Source organism: Bos javanicus, chromosome 5 (genome assembly GCF_032452875.1).
Source record: "Bos javanicus breed banteng chromosome 5, ARS-OSU_banteng_1.0, whole genome shotgun sequence".
Classification (NCBI taxonomy): Eukaryota; Metazoa; Chordata; class Mammalia; order Artiodactyla; family Bovidae; genus Bos; species Bos javanicus.
The window spans coordinates 44780243-44796583 of NC_083872.1; the positions used below are offsets into that span (position 1 = coordinate 44780243).

Below are 16341 nucleotides of genomic sequence, written 5' to 3' on the forward strand. Positions count from 1 at the left end.
GATCAGGATACGCTTTAAGAATTTTAAGAAAAATAGGTACCTGCTTTCTGACTATATTACAAGGAAGTTATCAACATAAAAGAAAAGAAAAGAAAATCTACAATTAACCTTGTGGTATGGCATTGGGATTGGAGGTATTCTATGAACTCAATTTGAGTAGATAAAATTAGGCAAATACATACATCCTCTAGCTCTTTCCTTTGATGAGGCATGGGAACAGTGTCACTCTAGTGCCCAGAACTGGTTTTTTTTTTAAACTGTTATCAACTGTGAGGGCTAAGAGCTTTTGGAGAAATAGCTGTTTCTAGGCTGAAGCAGCAAGAGAACAAGGTGAGCATTAGAACAGCTTGTGCCAGAAAACACAGAGAATGATGAGGTCATGTCACGATGACACAGAATCTAGCTTGCAGAGGCTCTCTGAAAGGAGAAAAATCAGGGACAATGTGAACATCAAAATAAATGATAGCAATGGATTGTGACTCATTATAATTGGAATCAAGTAGGAAGCCAGGGGTCCATACTGATACAATAAGTGCATGCAAAAACTGACATTTTGATGAGGAAGAAAATTTCTCAAATTTCTCAGAGGTCAAAGTACCTCTGCTGCTGCAGCTGCTAAGTCGCTTCAATTGTGTCTGACTCTGTGCAACCCCATAGACGGCAGCCCACCAGGCTCCCCCGTCCCTGGGATTCTCCAGGCAAGAACACTGGAGTGGGTTGCCATTTCCTTCTCCAATGCATGAAAGTGAAAAGTGAAAGTGAAGTCACTCAGTTGTGTCCGACTCGTAGCGACCCCATGGACTGCAGCCCACCAGGCTCCTGTGTCCATGGGATTTTCCAGTCCAGAGTGCTGGAGTGGGGTGCCATCGCCTTCTCCACAAAGTACCTCATCCTCTCCCAAGTACCTCACAATGGAGGTGACTTACAGACATCACCTTAATCAAATGATCACTGCGAACATCATCCGTAACAGAACATTTCAAAACTGCACGTCAGCTGAAAGGACACAATGAGAAGAGGACAATATCACGTCCGTGGCATCCCTGCCAGAGATGCATAACCTGATCTACTCCAGGGAACATCAGAAAAACCTTAGGCATTTTACACCATAGGTGGTTGAGGTCGTCAAAAGGGTTAAAGTCATAAAAGTCATGGAAAAGATGAAGAAGTGATCTAGACTGAAGGAAACTGGAAAACATAACAACCACATATGACATGTGATTCTGAATTAGACCTTTTAATTAAGAGTTTATTGTACAATTGATGAAATTGCACAGATCTGATGACCAGGTGGTCCTAATTTTGTCTGTGTTCATCTCATGATTTGGATGATGTTTTGAGGTTCTGTAGAAGTTAAACACTGAAGGATTCGGAGCCATGGTCACCATGTTGGCAGTATATTCTCAAACTGTTCAGAAAACATAAAAGGTTGTACTGTATTTGCAAATTTGGGGAATGGTTGAGATTATTTCAGTCTCTTTAAAAAGTGGGAAAAACTATTCTTTTGAAAGTTATACTTCATCAAAAAGAATAAATAAAAGAATAAGTAAAACGTGTATCAAATTGTTGCAGGTTGAGCCCTGGGACACTCCAACACTTAAAAATCAATCAGCAGAGAAACAGCCAGAAAGGCTGAGTAGGAACCTCTGTCAATGAGACAGAATATAAAGGAGGAGAGCTGAGAAAGAAAAACTTTTCAGAAATAGGAAGTGGTTCACTCTGTGCAATGCTACTGAGAGATCAAGTAGGATGAACAGAAAACAATTGATCACTAGAACTGGCCCCAAGGTATCGTGGAAGGAGTCATGTTGGAGCCATTTTCAGCTGAGTGAGGACAGAAGTCAGATTAAGAAGAGATGAAAAGACAAAGGGAGGTGAGAGCATGGACTGGGTGAATATAGATATCTCACCCCAGAAGTATTACTGGAAAGGGAGCAGAGAATGATGTTGTAGCTGGAGGGTTCTGTAGAGCCCACGGAGAGTTCTGTGGAACAAGCCAGGTTACCAGGGCAGTATGGTGATGGACTGCATGTGGAGACACTGCCACTGGCTGGAGCAGAGGCCCTGCATCCTAGTAATAAAGGGGAAGGAAGGGAAGGTGGGCCCAGGGAAAGACGCGAACTCTATTACGGTGGCCAGGAGGGTAAAACCTTGTATGAGTTGCTTCTGTTCTGTCAGTGTAAAATGAGGTTAGATCATCTAGTGAGTGCAGGTGCAGAAGGCCAGCGGTTGGGCATATGTGCTGGGACTTTGAAAAGAGAGAAGTAAATAGTGACAGTCAAAAAAAGAAAAAAAAAATTGGTGACTGTCATTTTGGTGAGTGGGGACACCTACATAGAAGGATTGCAGAGAAGTGACTAAGATGATGAGGCTGACTTGAGGGCCCATTTAAATTTATGTTTATGAACTTAAGATGAGGGGAATTCCTTGGTGGTTCCATGGTTAGGCCCTAGAGAAGGAAATGGCAAGCCACTCCAGTATTCTTGCCTGGAGAATTCCACGGACATAGGAGTTGGGCGGGCTATAGTCCAGGGGGTTGCAAAGACTGGACGTGACTGAGCGACTAATACAAACACCCATGGTTAGGACTCCATGCTTTCACTGTTCTGCTCCTTTTGACTGAACAGATGAAGGTTCACATGGTACACAGGTGGGACTTTGCCTAAGATCAATTTGTTTAAAGATTCTCATTATATTTTTGTTGAATACTGGAGCGTACTTGTATCATTCAAGATTAAGTCTGGGTTATTTCTTTGATTAAGAACTGAATGTCCTAGAGATACATTTGATAATGAAGATTTTAGACAAATATTCTCTAGCATTAGTTCTGTTAGCAAGCTGAAAAATGTTGTGGGCCTAATACTAAATAATAAACACGTGAGGTAAACGTCAAGCCTCTTAGAAGAAAGACTGCATGCTCCTGCTTCTATAAAAACATAATTTGTTTGAAGAGTTGTAGTGTAACCTTTTACTCAACTATTACTTCCTTAATATCAAAAAGAGACAAAATGAGCTGAAGTGAAAAATCCACTGTTACACTCCGCAGCCCTGAACATAACTCCTGAGATCTTGGTTTTGACACTTGTTTCTCCATACCACCCTGTAGAAAAAGATGAAACATATGGTAAGAAGGTTGAAACATATCTTCATTGTGTTATAGATACTTCAAATCCTTTGAGAGAACAAAATAGTTTATCAATACATGAAATACAAGTTATAGACAGTTGCAAGTATTGATGTTTAGCTGGAGATATGTATATCAAGGACTACACATCTCCCCCAAGCCTTCACTAGGACACAGAATGCTGAACACAAATGCTGAGTTCTGTGCAGTCCACAACAGCACTGCAAAGTGCAGTGCACATTTACTTAATTCCAAAACTAATTTCGAGATATGACAAGGTGTTGGCAGTGTATGGAGAATCTTAAAGCCTCTAGAAATTCCCTAAAAAAAATGAGTAGTAAAAGAGTAAGATTCTGAATCTGGTAAAATCCTGTTTCTATGTAATACACTGTTTAGCATAAATCTAAAGCTGCAGTTTTACCATGGTCTTTGGGAATATTCCCTCACTTCTCTCATCACAGCAAGATGAATCAGCTCTCCTGTTTAGTGCCTAACACATACTGTGCTCTATAACAGAAGCTAAAGACTAATAAGATTAGTCTTATTCTAAAGACTAACCTACACAGTGATGTAGGTCCATTATATTTCAAACACAAACATACAAAGAAATTCACAGAAGAGTGGTCAGATTTGTGGTGATCCAGAGTAGGGCTTGGGGGTGGGGTGAGGGCTGAGGAACTGCACAAAGGCAGTGGAAGGTACTGCAGACGTCCAGTTATAAGACAATAGTAGGGATGTGATGTACAACAGACCTTCCCTGGTGGTTCAGTGGCAAAAGATTGCAGCTGCAGTGCAGGAGACCCAAGTTTGATCCCTGGGTCGGGAAGACCCGCTGGAGAAGTAAATGGCAACCTACTCCAGTATTCTTGCCTAGGAAATCTCATGGACAGAGGAGCCTGGCAGGCTACAGTGCATGGGGTCCTGAAAGAACTGGACACGACTTAGCAACTAAACAACAACAATACAATATACAACATGATAAATATAATTAACACTGCTATATGTTATATGTATATAAAGGATGTTGAGAGTAAGTTTTAAGACTTTTCATCCCACACAGAATTTTTTTCTTCTATTTCTCTAATTTTGTATCCATATGAGATAATCTGTGCTTACTAAACTTATTGTGATAATCATTTCATGATGACTATAAATCAAATCACTATGCTGTACACCCTGAACTTTTATAGCGCTGTATGTCAATTACATCTCAGTAAAACTGGAAGGGAAAAGAAACATACCATGCTCTAACACCTTGTGGATCACTGAAACCTTCTTTGCACTTGCTACAGCTTGAGTGATGTCCTCTTTCAGCAAAGCTGGAAAAGAAGTGGTGAGAAGTGAAAACAATATAGACATTTCATTTTAAGTTTAGGTTAAGTCAGCTTTCTCTTAGGCTGAGGAAAGAACAACTAATACTATTTTTTAAGAGTCCGTGTATCTGTGTGAATGTTGGAGGGAAACTCTTTCTTCATTCCATCTCCTTTGGTATGAAATAAAGCATTCTGTTTCTCATTTACCAAAGTCAGTGGATGTTCAGGAACTATTAATTAATGTGATACAAGGGACTCTTTTTACTAGGCAGTGTAAAAACAAAACAAACAAGCAGAAACAGGTCTAGAGTTTTTTACTTAGCAATTCTAATGGAAATTTATCATAAAAAAATCATGGTATGTACCCAAAGATGTGTGTATAAGATGTTTCATAACAGTTAATATAAAAGGAGAAAATGGAAACAGCCTAAGTGCTTAACCCTGAGAGATAGACTGAGGGACTCCCTGGTGGCCCAGTGGTTAAGAGTGCACCTTCCAGTGCAGGGGATGCTGGTTCAATCCCTGGTGGGGGAAGGAAGATGTCAAATGCTGCAGGGCAGCTAAGCCTGCACATCCCAACTGGAGAGAAGCCTGCCTGGCACAATGAAGATCCTGCCTGTGGCAACTGAGACTTCACATGGCCAAAAATAAACAAACAGATGTCAAGAAAGGAGTGGATTGATAAATTACAGAATATCTACACAGTATAACTCTATTCATCTTAAAAAATAATAAAGATGGGTATTTGTTAACAAAAATAGTTTGTGAAATAAAAAGCAAACTGTAAAGCTGTAAATTTAGTACAATTTCTTTTATGTTGAAGCACATTGCTTGTGGATACAAATGTGCATAATATAGCTTTAATTCATTTACATGAGTGATGTAGATTCTGAAAGAAGATATGGATACCAAAAGTTACCAGTGTTCATGCATCTCTTGGTAGTAAGAATTTCTATTCAAAGATCACAGGTTATTCTATAATGTAAAATATTTGTATAAAATAAATTAACTAGATACAAAATAATATTCTAAAGGCTAATCTTTTTATTAGGACTTTGAATATTTAAAAATATAACTATCAGTTTTGCAATATTTCTTCAATAGTTTATGCAGTAAAGATTCATATGTTATCTCTACTTTAAAAAGAACTCAATAGAATATTTTTTCACCCCATTTACACAAATCTGTAAATTAGCCTGTTAGAATGATTATACTTATATAGGCACAGGAGTTTTTGAAGATGCAAACCAAAGAATTTAGAAATGAAATGTCAAATGTTTCTAAATCAGTTTAAAATCACTCAGCAAACAATCCCATATATATGATATACATAAAAGAAGTAAATATGACAAAATGTAAATAACTGTAAAAGTACACGATGAGCATATTGATGTTTATTATGCTAATGTTTCTAATTTTCCAAATATTTAAAACATTTCACAATAAAAAGTAAAAGTTATATTTTAAAAAGACCACACATATTCCTCTTTTTTGGTTAACCACTAATATTTTTGTTTTTTAATAAAGGAGGGTACACTGAAAAACAACAAACAAACTCCCACACAACCAAATTATCCCTAAACCTCTACAAACAAGGAAAGTAGGAGGAATGGCATTGTTCTTTACAAAGCACCAACATGTCCAGTTATGATGAAGTGATAGGTCACTCCAGAAACTCTTGTATGTTAGCAAACAGCAAACTTTTATGATACCAGCTCTTTAATTTCTAACTTAAGGAATTATGAGGAGCAAAGTAAAGAGCTTCTAGAAATTAAGACGGAGTATTTTTAGATCCCTGATGAGCCCTTCAAGACCTTTTTATTTCTATTGAATCTTGACCTAAAGTATCGTTCCAGTTTTCCCATAAGATGTTTATGGAAAAGCTTGACTAACCCAACAGGTATAACCAGGTGAGTCCTGTGCCATGACTCCACATTATCCTGTCTTACCGCTGCAGGGTATACGACAGGCGTTAACTGCTCTTGGGGTTTTGCCATCATTACACCATCTACGGCTATTGATTTGAAATATCCCATAATCACTGCTTTTGTCTCCACGATTGTAGTTTGTAGCACATGTGTTGTAACTTCTTTCCCAACTGGCCAAACACATCCCTGAAAAAAAAATTAGTAATAAACAGCAACACGACATAACTTATACTTCACAGCATAATTAGTTCTATTTAATTCTACTTTACTAACAACTTATTTTATAAGTATAAAGATGTGTTTTACTTGTAAAATATTTTAAAACTTTCGTGTTAAAGGGCCCTTAAGAGAATTCTTTTGTTAGCAAAACATTTGTTTATACCAATGAAACAAGTAACATATTTTAAAATATTAAAATAGATGTTTCCTCTATTGCTATTACCCTTCCCCTGCTCCCATCACTCATGTAAGAGTCAGCCTAGAATAGAAAAATCAACAGAGTTATTGAGTAGATTTTGTCATTAGCGGTATATGTGTGAGAGAAGATGCTTCAGTGGTGTCTGACTCTTTGCAACCCCATGGACTGTAGCCCACCAGGCTCTTCTGTCCATGGGATTTTCCACACAAGAATACTGAAGTGGGTGGCCATGCCCTCCTCTCAACCCAGGTCTCGAATCCATGTCTCTTGCGTCTCCTGTATCAGCAGATGGTTTCTTTTTACTGAGCCATCTGGAAAGCCCTGTTAGTGGCATATGCATATGCTAATGGAAAAATACTTTTATTAGGAAAAAAAAATTTTTAAGTATTTTTTTCTGGGAGAAAAAAAAATTTCTTATGATACCTAAAGTTGAATTTGGATATCAAATTAGAATCCTGAAAAGAGTCATAGAATAGGAAAGACTATGTCATCCATCCATCCTTCTAGCCAGTTACTCATTCATTTAAAAATAGTTATGGAGGAGAAATGTCTGAATTCACTCTGAAAAATACAGAGATGACTGACAAATATGGACCAAAATACACAGTCACTTTTCCTTAGGACACATCTTGAATTTTGTGGGAGAAAATGAAAAATAATTCATCAACTAGAGTCAGAATAATAAAATGTCATTTCATACTGCATTTCAGGGATCCTTATATAGATATTGAGTGAGAGGAAATAGGTTCCTTTTGTCCCTGTTTTAAGAGTTCAATGAAATTAAAAAAAAACTTTGCCCAACATCATGGTAGGGGTATTAAAAATGAGAAAAACACTGCCTTACTCAGGCTTGCAGAACTCAAGTTCCAAACTGGAAATGGCTAAAGTCAAATACCAAGGGCTTGACAGGCATATCCCAGGTGCTAAAATATATCTTATAGTCAGCCTCCACATGCCAGCTGGCAAATTCAGTGGCTCTAGAGTATAGTGGTACCTGACATGCTTAGAATGGTATAGAATTTGACCCTCCCATGCCTCAGTCCTTCACCTGGTACATCTGATTCTAAAGGAACCATTGATGTTTTGACCACTGTGAATGTACAAAACCTCAAAGAAATAAGAAAAGTCCATTCACACAATATCCTTTATTATTCATCCACTATTAGTATCTGTTCTACACCTGGCTCACAATTTGAAAGGAGGAATAGTTAACTTACACTTTGCCAGGCTGATGCCCTTATAGCCGTCTAATCCAAGTCTTTTCAGAGTTCTGGCAAGCTCACACTTCTGAAAATTCTTGCCCTGAACAGTGACAGAAAGGAGGAGAAGCCCCAGATTAAGGAGAGCCTGCATGTTGACGGACAAACCAGATATCCAGGCTGGACTTGATATTTAAAATCTTTTCACTTCTCTCTTCTCTGACCAGTTTGGGGGCTCCACCCTTGGTGACATGTGGAAAGCAGGGCCTGTTTTTGGTCCACTGACCAAAGTTTTCTTCCTTATGTTTAAAGGAATATGCTGATATCCTAAGTATTAACTGGCAAGAAAATAATAAAATGAGATTGCTTAATGACCTTGTTCAGGAAGAACTGGAATTAGCACTATAGCCCAAAGAAGAACTTCCTCTTATTTTATTACAAATTTGAGTAACTATAAAAAAAAAGATTACTGAATGAATATTTTATCCAACTGAAAATGAACTCTAAAATGTCATTAAATTTCTTTATGTGCTTTCACTATGTTGTCTTTTCACGTAAAATTATTTTATATATATATTTTCCACAGAACAACATGACATACTGCCTGGTGTTCTGATAAGTATGCAGCACCACACCATGTTGTTCAAGCAGACTGCTCATGTGAATAACATTCCTAACTCCTTTCTGACAATGCCTTACTTCACATTTCCATGTTAGAACATAAAGGGTCATTGTAAAACAAAATAACTTAACAGTAAAACTTACAGAAGGATAACCATATATGCCACCCCAAAATCTTCCTTTTTGGCACAAGGATTATTTTGAGCTGAGGCAATTGAAAAGAAGCAAATCCAAGAAAAATTCTCTGCCCTCCCCCTAGTTTCCTGAAAGCAGAACATAAATTTGTGCAGATATTAGTCACCAACAACCCTTGACTCTTATCAGCCCCAAGACAGCACCAGAAGACTCAATAAAACAACCTTTATTGAGTATTAGTTTTTATATTTAATTAATTTTATTTTATTTTTAAACCTTACATAATTGTATTAGTTTTGCCAAATATCAAAATGAATCCACCACAGGTATACATGTGTTCCCCATCCTGAACCCTCCTCCCTCCTCCCTCCCCATACCATCCCTCTGGGTCGTCCCAGTGCACCAGCCCCAAGCATCCAGCATCGTGCATTGAACCTGGACTGGCATCTCATTTCATACATGACATTTCACATGTTTCAATGCCATTCTCCCAAATCTTCCCACCCTCTCCCTCTCCCACAGAGTCCATGAGTATTAGTTTTTAATGTTTTTATTATCATCCCACAATCTGCCAGCCTTGAAGCCTAGTATTATTTTCCTCTGTCTTGTTACTACTCTAAAAGTATCTTGTTCTTTGGTTAAGATAATCTGTAAGTCTAAGTTCTAGCCATGTTTTTGAGTTATGCCTACTAGCATTTCTCATAAGTATAAGTGAGATGTACATGTTAATGGACTTGTTTACCTTTCTCTTGTTAATCTTTTGTTACAGAGACCCAAACAAAAACCTTAAAATGGCAAAAGAAAACACGTTTCTTCCTGTACAGTTTCTAGTGATGAGGATGGACAGGGAAAGGCTAGAACACTCCTCTTGCCTCAAACTGCAGTTGAGATATGGGATAATCGACAACAGACCAGCAGAAGGGAAGAATTCTTACCATGTCAGTCTCCCAGCTCTCTGTCTGTAGTGCATTCAAGAGAGGAGGATAAAAATTTCTACTTCTCTGTTCCTTTCCAAATTCACACTGGTAGGAGAAAAAATATTTGTGAAAATAGATCTTGAATCATGCCTCTTGTGAATTTGGTTTTGGCCATCAACACCTATGGTTATTGATTCTTAGCCTCCCAGAAAGAGTCACGCTTTCCTTTGTCTCTCTCATTTGTCATAGGAATGAAAAACGTTAAAACAAGAATCTCTATTTGTCTTGTTTTATGTACTGAGAACTTTTGTAACCAGTGAGAATATTCCTTCTCATTTTTGCCACTTGAGGGGTGCAGGTTGTCTGTCAGGCTTGCCTCAGTAACTAGTTAGGACCCTAAGACATGAAGTAACAGGCAACATTTTCTTCGTCTAACTAACCACACTGGGTCTCAGGAAAGTTTGTCTTTATAAAGACATTATAAGGGGCTTTTATTGTTTCTACAAGATTAAGAGGGGAAGATCAGAGAACAAATGTCAAGAACTACAGATGGCACACAGCAAGTATAAAACTTATGTAAATATTGATAGCCGGGAAACTGCTTTGACAGAGGTCCAGGAAATGTACAGAAAGGCTTGATTTATTGTCCCTTACTCTCTAAACAGACACCACCAGGCCCAGATCTTTGTGTATTTGGGGACGGCACTTCACACACACAAAATATTGAACTAATCTACAGACTATTAAAGAAAATAAAAAAGATTATAGTACTTATCCAGAAATCTGATAACAGGCAAATATGTTCCTGACTTCCTCCTTAGATAAAACTTATGATTCTTAGTCCCTTGGAAATACTGATCTTATCATATCTTTGAAAGGGAGCATCCAAATGGTTGGCTAAAGCACCCTTGCTTGGGACTGGAAAAAAAAAAAAAGAGAGAGAGAGAGATTTTAAAAAGCAAACTGCTACTTGATATTTCTGTAACTTCCATAACTGCCACAAATTTTATCCACAGCCCCCATAAGGTCATCTATTAAAGGCAAGTAATATTCTGTTTCTCTTTCTATCATATAAATCTTTCACCTTTTACTAAAAATTTCTGTGGAGAAGAATAATTCTGAGTTCAAGAGGGAGATGATACATGTATAATTATGGCTGATTTGTGTTGTTATACATCAGAAACCAACACAACATTGTAAAGCAATTTTCCCCCATTTAAAAATAAAAGTTAAAAACAGGCAAGTAAAAACCTTAAAATGTCTTCCCACAAATATTGGTAAAAGGCTTCAGCCATCTGAGTGGGTAAACTTAACTTGTTCCATCTGCCAGAAACACCATTTATATCCAACTATTCTTGCTTGTTTGGCTCTAGGTGAGTGATCACACCATCATGATTATCTGGATCATGAAGATATTTTTGTTCAGTTCTTCTGTGTATTCTTACCACCTTTTCTTAATATCTTCTGCTTCTGTTTGGTCCATACCATTTCTGTCCTTTATCGAGCCCTTCTTTGCATGAAATGTTCCCTTGGTATCTCTAATTTTCTTGAAGAGATCTCTAGTCTTTCCCATTCTGTTGTTTTCCTCTATTTCTTTGCACTGACCACAGAGGAAGGCTTTCGTATCTCTCCTTGCTATTCTTTGGAACTCTGCATTCAAACTGGAGTATCTTTCCTTTTCTCCTTTGCTTTTCTCTTCCCTTCTTTAAACAGCTATTTGTAAGGCCTCATTACAAGAGGCTGTTTGCTATGACCAGTGCGTTCTCTTGGCAAAACTCTATTAGCCTTTGCCCTGCTTCATTCCATATTGCAAGGCCAAATTTGCCTGTTACCCCAGGTGTTTCTTGACTTCCTACTTTCGCATTCCAGTCCCCTAGAATGAAAAGGACATCTTTTTTGGGTGTTAGTTCTAAAAGGTCTTGTAGGTCTTCACAGAACCATTCAACTTCAGCTTCTTCAGCATTACTGGTTGGGGCATAGGCTTGGATCACTGTGGTATTGAATGATTTGCCTTGGAAACAAACACAGATCATTCTGTCATTTTTGAGATTGCATCCAAGTACTGCATTTTGGACTCTTTTGTCTTCACATTCCAAGTGAGATGGTAGGTGTTGAGAGAGGGCATCAGAGGGCAGACACACTGAAATCATAACCACAGAAAACTATCCAATCTGACCACATGGACCACAGTCTTGTCTAACTCAATGAAGCTAAGCCATGCCGTGTGGGGCCATGCAAGACGGGTGGGTCATGGTGGAGAGGTCTGACAGAATGTGGTCCACTGGAGAAGGGAATGGCACACCACTTCAGTATTCTTGCCTTGAGAACCCCATGAACAGTATGAAGAGGCAAAATGATAGGATACTGAAAGAGGAACTCCCCAGGTCGGTAGGTACCCAATATGCTACAGGAGATCAGTGGAGAAATAACTCCAGGGAGAATGAAGGGATGGAGCCAAAGCAAAACAATACCCAGTTGTGGGTGTGACTGGTGATAGAAGCAAGGTCCAATGCTGTAGAGAGCAATATTGCAGATGAACCTGGAATGTCAGGTCCATGAATCAAGGCAAATTGGAAGTGGTCAAACAGGAGATGGCAAGAGTGAATGTTGACATTCTAGGAATCAGTGAACTAAAATGGACCGGAATGGGTGAATTTAACTCAGATGACCACCAAATCTACTACTGTGGGCAGGAATCCCTTAAAAGAAGGACACACTGTCTATCAGACCCAATCCCTTAAATCTACTTCTCACTTCCACTGTATAATCATAAGGGATTTGATTTAGGTCATACCTGAATGGGCTAGTGGTTTTTCCCTACTTTCTTCAATTTAAGTCTGAATTTGGCAATAAGGAGTTCATGATCTGAGCCACAGTCTCATCCTGGAATGTGAAGTCAAGTGGGCCTTAGGAAGCATCACTATGAACAAACCTAGTGGAGGTGATGGAATTCCAGTGGAGCTATTTCAAATCCTGAAAGATGATGCTGTGAAAATGCTGCACTCAATATGCCAGCAAATTTGGAAAACTCAGCAGAGGCCACAGGACTGGAAAAGGTCAATTTTCATTCCAATCCCAAAGAAAGGCAATGCCAAAGAATGCTCAAACTACCACACAATTGCACTCATCTCATACGCTAGTAAAGTAATGCTCAAAATTCTCCAAGCCAGGCTTCAACAGGATGTGAACCATGAACTTTCAGATGTTCAAGATGGTTTTAGAAAAGGCAGAGGAACCAGAGATCAAATTGCCAACATCTTCTGGATCATTGAAAAAGCAAGAAAGTTCCAGAAAAGCATCTATTTCTGCTTTATTGACTATGCCAAAGCCTTTGACTATGTGGATCACAATCAACTGTGGAAAATTCTGAAAGAGATAGGAATACCAGACCACCTGACCTGCCTCTTGAGAAACCTGTATGCAGGTCAGGAAGCAACAATTAGAACTGGACATGGAACAACAGATTGATTCCAAATAGGAAAAGGAGTACGTCAAGGCTGTATATTGTCACCCTGCTTATTTAACTTATATGCAGAGTACATCATGAGACACACTGGGCTGGAAGAAGACAAGCTGGAGTCAAGGTTGCCGGGAGAAATATCAATAACCTCAGATATGCAGATGATACCATCCTTATGGCAGAAAGTGAAGAGGAACTAAAAAGCCTCTTAATGAAAGTGAAAGAGGAGAGGGAAAAAGTTGGCTTAAGTCTCAACATTCAGAAAACTAAGATCATGGCATCCGGTCTCATCAGTTCATGGGAAATAGATGGGGAAACAGTGGAAACAGTGTCACACTTCATTTTTTGGGGCTCCAAAATCACTGCAGATGGTGATTGCAGCCATGAAATTAAAAGACACTTACTCCTTGGAAGGAAAGTTATGACCAACCTAGATAGCATATTCAAAAGCAGAGATATTACTTTGCCAACAAAGGTCTGTCTAGTCAAGGCTATGGTTTTTCCAGTAGTCATGTATGGATGTGGGAGTTCGACTGTGAAGAAAGCTGAGTGCTGAAGAATTGATGCTTTGAACAGTGGTGTTGGAGAAGACTCTTTAGAGTCCCTTGGACTGCAAGGAGATCCACCCAGTCCATTCTAAAGGAGACCAGTCCTGGGTGTTCAATGGAAGGACTGATGCTGAAGTTGAAACTCCAGTACTTTGGCCACCTCATACAAAGAGTTGACTCATTGGAAAAGACTCTGATGCTGGGAGGGATTGGGGGCGGGAGGAGAAGGGGACGACAGAGGATGAGATGGCTGGATGGCATCACCAACTCGATGCACATGAGTTTGGGTGAACTCCGGAAGTTGGTGATAGACAGGGAGGCCTGGAGTGCTGCTATTCATGGGGTCGCAAAGAGTCAGAAACGACTGAGCGATTAAACTGAACTGAACTGATTCTTGCTTACCTAGAGAAGGAAATGGCAACTCACGCTATTATTCTTGCCAAAACTATATGGACAGAGGAGCTGGGCAGGTTGCAGTCTTTGGGGTAGCAAACAGTTGGACACAAATTAGTGACTGAACAATAGCAACAAATTCTTGCTTAATAGTTATAAGAATATAACTATTCCCTTATATTCTTTTATAAAACTATTCTTTTATAACTTCCAACCAAAGTGCAGGGGGAATGTTTTAGAATTTTTAATCATTTGAAGGGAGTTAGCTTCTTGCCCTAGGAATTTACTGTGCTGAGTTGCTCAGTCGTGTCTGACTTGCAACCCCATACACTAAGGCCTGCCGTGCTTCTCTGTCCAGGGGATTCTTCAGGCAAGAATACTGGAGTGGGTTGCCATGCCCTCCTGCAGGGGATCTTCCCAACCCAGGGATCGAACCCAGGTCTCCCGCATTTCAGGTGGATTCTTTACCCTCTGAGCCACCCAGTGATGCTGTTGTTTAAATGAATATTCTTATGGTTCAATATTAGTTCTCATGAGTTTACACTGCTCTGGGCCTCTGCCAGGTGATTTTTATCAGGAGTTTTGTGTTTCTGAAAGAAGAGGGGAGTCTATATACCAATCTTCCTTGATTTACAGTTGGGTAACATTCTGATAAACCCATCATAAGTTAGATAATGTAAATAAAAAAATGCATTCCATACACCTAACCTACCAAATATCACAGTTCTGACTATCATAACTCAAACCTCCCTGGGACACATACATTAGCCTATGGTTGGGCAACAAAGCCTATTTTAGAATAAAGTGTTGAATATCTGATGTAATATATTGAATACGCTCCTGAAAGCGGAAGACAGAATGGTTGTCTGGGTACAGAATTGTTTTAAGTATATTGGTTGTTTACCTTTGTAAACAAAATATATACTAGCCCAGAACAAGATTACATTTCAAATTCCAAGTATATTTTCTACTGAATGCATACCACTTTTACACCATTGTAAAGCTGAAAAACCTTTAGCCATTGAAGTTGCGGACCTCCTGTACTGTAACAGCAAATACAGACACAGTGCCTGCCATGTTCCAGGCATTATTTGTATGTATTAAATCACTTAACTCCCCTTGAAAAGGTATTGTCAACATTGGCATTTTACAGATGAGGAAACAGAAATTCACAGAAGTCCAGCAGTTTGCCCACAGCCCCTCTGGGAGTGAGTAAAAGGCCTCCCTGCCTGTCCACCTGCTTTTCCTGTAAGCTCTACCCAACACTTCAGTAAAACTGCCTAATAAGGGCCCATCTGGACTTGGAACAACAGACTGGCTCCAAATAGGAAAAGGAGTACGTCAAGGCTGTATATTGTCACCCTGCTTATTTAACTTCTATGCAGAGTACATCATGAGAAACGCTGGTCTGGAAGAAGCACAAACTGGAATCAAGATTGCCGGGAGAATTATCAATAACCTCAGATATGCAGATGACACCACCCTTATGGCAAAAAGTGAAGAGGAACTAAAAAGCTTCTTGATGAAAGTGAAAGAGGAGAAGGAAAAAGTTGGCTTAAAGCTCAACATCCAGAAAACGAAGATCATGGCATCTGGTCCCATCACTTCATGGGAAATAGATGGGGAAAGAGTGGAAACAGTGTCTGACTTTATTTTTTTGGGCTCCAAAATCACTGTAGATGGTGACTGCAGCCATGAAATTAAAAGACGCTTACTCCTTGGAAGGAAAGTTATGACTAAGCAGAGACATTACTTTGCCAACAAAGGTTCATCTAGTCAAGGCTATTGTTCTTCCAGTGGTCATGCATGGATGTGAGAGTTGGACTGTGAAGAAGGCTGAGCACCGAAGAATTGATGCTTTTGAACTGTGGTGATGGAGAAGACTCCTGGGAGTCCCTTGGACTAGAAGGAGATCCAACCAGGCCATTCTGAAGGAGATCAGCCCTCGGATTTCCTTGGAAGGAATGATGCTAAAGCTGAAACTCCAGTACTTTGGCCACCTCATGCAAAGAGTTGACTCATTGGAAAAGACTCTGATGCTGGGAGGGATTGGGGGCAGGAGGAGAAGGGGACGACAGAGGATGAGATGGCTGTATGGCATCACTGACTCAATGGACATGAGTCTGAGTGAACTCCAGGAGTTGGTGATGGACAGGGAGGCCTGGCGTGCTGCGATTCATGGGGTTGCAAAGAGTCGGACATGACTGAGCGACTGAACTGACTGAACTGAAGGGCCCATCAGAATGCCTCTAATGGGCAGTTCATCAGAAAGCAGTTGGAATCTG

At 39.5% G+C, this 16341-nt stretch overlaps 1 long non-coding RNA gene and 2 pseudogenes across 1 annotated transcript in view; 2 read left to right on the forward strand and 1 right to left on the reverse strand.

Annotated features, from left to right (window-relative positions):
- The window catches only part of LOC133247559 (lysozyme C, milk isozyme-like), a 10584-nt pseudogene extending 1475 nt beyond the window's left edge, over nucleotides 1–9109 (reverse strand).
- LOC133247560 (uncharacterized) overlaps nucleotides 1–16341 on the forward strand; it is a 229048-nt gene that overhangs the window by 181500 nt on the left and 31207 nt on the right. The gene's annotated exons all lie outside the window — the stretch shown is intronic.
- On the forward strand, nucleotides 10703–10807 carry LOC133249026 (U5 spliceosomal RNA; annotated as a pseudogene).